The sequence below is a fragment of the Saccopteryx leptura genome, chromosome 3 (assembly GCF_036850995.1).
Source record: "Saccopteryx leptura isolate mSacLep1 chromosome 3, mSacLep1_pri_phased_curated, whole genome shotgun sequence".
NCBI classification, from domain to species: Eukaryota; Metazoa; Chordata; class Mammalia; order Chiroptera; family Emballonuridae; genus Saccopteryx; species Saccopteryx leptura.
Genome location: NC_089505.1, coordinates 223,317,551 through 223,321,844, shown reverse-complemented (window position 1 = coordinate 223,321,844; position 4,294 = coordinate 223,317,551).

Below are 4,294 nucleotides of genomic sequence, written 5' to 3'. Positions count from 1 at the left end.
ACTATAGAAGAAGTTTGTAATTGGGTGAAAATATCCTGGGACAATATCAAGATTGAGATCGTTGTCAAGTCATTTAAGAAGTGTGGCAGTTCAAAAGAGAACACGAATAGCCTCAGCAATCTTAAAAAAGAAGATAAAGGGGGAGGTATCACACTTCATGATATCAAGCTATACTACAAGACCATTGTACTCAAAACAGCCTGGTACTGGCATAAGAACAGGCACATAGATCAATGGAACAGAACAGAGAACCCAGAAATAAACCCACAGCTCTATGGACAACTGATATTTGATAAAGGAGGTAAGGGCATACAATGGAGTAAAGACAGCCTCTTCAACAAATGGTGTTGGGAAAATTGGACAGCTACCTGCAAAAAAATGAAACTAGACCACTAACTTACACCATTCACAAAAATAAACTCAAAATGGATAAAAGACTTAAATGTAAGGCATGAAACCATAAGCATCTTAGAAGAAGACATAGGCAGTAAGCTCTCCGACATCTCTCGCAGCGATACATTTGCTGATTTATCTCCACGGAAAAGGGAAATAAAGGACAGGATAAACAAATGGGACTATATCAAACTAAAAACCTTTTGCATAGCCAAAGACAATAAGAACAGAATAAAAAGACAAACTACACAATGGGAGAACATATTTGACAGTACGTCTGATAAGTGGTTAATAACCAAAATTTATAAAGAACTTGTAAATCTCAACACCAGAAAGACAAACAGTCCAATCAAAAAATGGGCAAAAGAAATGAATAGACACTTCTCCAAAGAGGACATACAGATGGCCAATAGGCATATGAAAAAATACTCAACATCACTAATCATTAGAGAAATGCAAATTAAAACCACAATGAGATATCATCTCACACGGATCAGAATGGCGCTCATCAACAAAACACAGAATAAGTGCTGGCGAGGATGTGGAGAAAAGGGAACCCTCCTGCACTGCTGGTGGGAATGCAGACTAGTGCAGCCTCTGTGGAAAACAGTATGGAGATTCCTCAAAAAATTAAAAATCGAACTGCCTTTTGACCCAGCCATCCCACTTTTAGGAATATACCCCAAGGACACCATAGAACGGCTCCAAAAGGAGAAATGCACCCTTATGTTTGTGGCAGCATTGTTCACAATAGTGAAGATCTGGAAACAGCCCAAGTGTCCGTCAGAGGACGAGTGGATTAAAAAGCTTTGGTACATATATACTATGGAATACTACTCAGCCATAAGAAATGATGACATCGGAGCATTTACAATAACATGGATGGACCTTGATAACATTATACGGAGTGAAATAAGTAAATCAGAAAAAACTAAGAACTATATGAACCCATACATAGATGGCACATAAAAATGAGACTCAGAGACATGGACAAGAATGTGATGGTAACAGAGGGTGGGGTGGAGGGGTGGGGAGGGGGCGAGGAAGGAGAGGGAGGGGGAGGGGGAGGGGAGGGGCACAAAAAAAAACAGATAGAAGGTGACAGAAGACAATTTGACTTTGGGTGAGGGGTATGCAGCATAATCAAATGTCAAAATAATCTGGAGATGTTTTCTCGAAACATATGTACCCTGATTTATCAATGTCACTGCATTAAAATTAATAAAAATAAGATAAAAATGTGCAGTTCAAATGCCATAGATGGAACTGAGGATGAGGCAATACATGAAGACAGTGATTCATCATCAGACATAGATGAGAACAAGCTAATGGATAGGAGGTTTGACAGTGATGAGGAGTTGTATGAATTTTATGATGAATAAAACTTGAGTTCAATAACTTTATGTAATACTTTTTTTTTCAAATTTCAGGCCCCAAACTTAAGGTGGGTCTTATACATGGGAGCACCTTATACATGGGGAAAAACGGTATATCAATGAATGCACAACTAAGTGGAAAAACGAGTTGATGTTTCTCTGTTTCTGTCTCTTCCTCCCCATCCTCCCCCATCAATGAAAAAAAATTTTTAAATGGCTGGGTTCATTTTTCTTCTTTCTCTTTATAGTTATTTAAATTTATTGGGGTCACATTGATAAATAATATTGATGTAAGAAATGTTCAAGCATGTAGAGAATGTTTTATCTGTTTATTTGAGCCAAATTGATTACAATTCCTGGGAAGCAAAATCCCAACAAATTGAGAAATGCTGCAGAGAATGGCAGGTTTGCAGCTTATTTTCTACAAATCAAAAAGGAGATGTAAGGGGTCAGGCTGTGTGAAATTCATTGGTGGTAGATTAGGGAGGCAGGAGAAAGCAAAGTAGTGAAATTTCAGATTGGATAAAAAGTAAACCAGAGAAGCATATCATATTTCCCCACGTATAAGATGCACCCTTTTTCGAAAAATTTAGGGTCTAAAAACTGGGTGTGGGCCCTGGCCGGTTGGCTCAGCGGTAGAGTGTCGGCCTGGCGTGTGCGGGACCCCGGTTCGATTCCTGGCCAGGGCACATAGGAGAAGCGCCCATTTGCTTCTCCACACCCCCCTCCTTCCTCTCTGTCTCTCTCTTCCCCTCCCGCAGCCAAGGCTCCATTGGAGCAAAGATGGCCCGGGTGCTGGGGATGGCTCCTTGGCCTCTACCCCAGGCGCTAGAGTGGCTCTGGTCACGGCAGAGTGACGCCCCGGAGGGGCAGAGCATCGCCCCCTGGTGGGCAGAGCGTAGCCCCTGGTGGGCGTGCCGGGTGGATCCGGTCGGGCGCATGCGGGAGTCTGTCTGACTGTCTCTCCCCGTTTCCAGCTTCAGAAAAATACAAAAAAAAAAAAAAAAAAAAAAGATAAAAATGGAGGGTTCTGGGGTCTGTGCCAAGGTAAAAGGTTGTGCCCTGAGGGGTCTGGAAAAGGGGATTTTCTGTTATACTCCAAAGGTATCTTACCTTAGATGCAAAAGACAATATACAGCCTGACCAGGCGGTGGCGCAGTGGATAGTGTCAGACTGGGATGCAGAAGACCCAGGTTCGAGACCCCGAGGTCGCCAGCTTGAGCGTGGGCTCATCTGGTTTGAGCAAAAATTCACCAGCTTGGACCCAAGATCGCTGGCTCAAGCAAGGGGTTACTCGGTCTGCTGAAGGCTCATGGTCAAGGCAGATATGAGAAAGCAATCAATGAACAACTAAGGTGTCGCAATGGGCAACGAAAAACTAATGATTGATGCTTCTCACCTCTCCATTCCTGTCTGTCTGTCCCTATCTATCCCTCTCTCTCTCTCTCTCTGTCTCTGTAAAAAATAAAATAAAATAAAAGAGTTTTAAAAAGACAATATACAGACTTATTTAATGTCAAGATTGACCTCTGTCAAGGAAGTTCGGGTCTAGGAAGTAACTACCCCCATGACTTGACTTTTACACATTTTTTTCATTTAGACCAGTGGTCCCCAAGCCCCGGGCCATGGACTGGTAGCGGTCCATGGACCATTTGGTACCGGTCCGCAGAGAAAGAATAAATAACTTACATTATTTCCATTTTATTTATATTTAAGTCTGAACGATGTTTTATTTTTAAAAAATGACCAGATTTCCTCTGTTACATCCATCTAAGACTCACTCTTGACGTTTGTCTCGGTCACGTGATACATTTATCCGTCCCACCCTAAAGGCGGGTCAGTGAAAATATTTTCTGACATTAAACCGGTCCGTTTAGCATGTGTCCCTTTTTTTGTCCACATTAACATTACATGTTTCAAGTATACAATTTTGTAATACATTATTTAACTATTGAACAGCGTGCTCATAACTGTTAGTCCAATTTCCTTCCATCAGGATATATTTGCTCCCCTTTAACCTCCCCCCACCCCACTCTGGATTGTTTTCTATTGCTGTGTAAAATACTAGGGCAACTCCCATGGGATAGAGGTCCAGGGAAGCAAGTCCTCTATTAGGGTCTCTCAAGACTACAGTCAAGGTATTAGCCACACTGGATTCGCACCTGGAGGCAGTGCTGGGGAATAATCTGCTTCCAAGTTTATTCACGTTGTAGGAAGTTAATATCCTTTTGATTGTAGGACAGGAGGACTCTAGCTTTTAGCCTGCTGTTGTGCTGCCATTCCTAGAGGCCACATCCGTGCTTTGCTATTTGAGATTCCTCAACATGCTTGCTTACTTCGTCCAGCCCACAGGAGAGTCTCCAGCCTGTTAATAAATTTTATGTAACAACAAGTAATCACGGTAGCGAAATTCCAGCAAGTCACAGCTCCAGGCCCCGCTGAACGGTCAGGCCCTCACTGCACAGAAGGCGGCGCTGGACACGCCTCCCCCACCCACCCCCGTAAGCGCGCAGTGCCCTGTGACC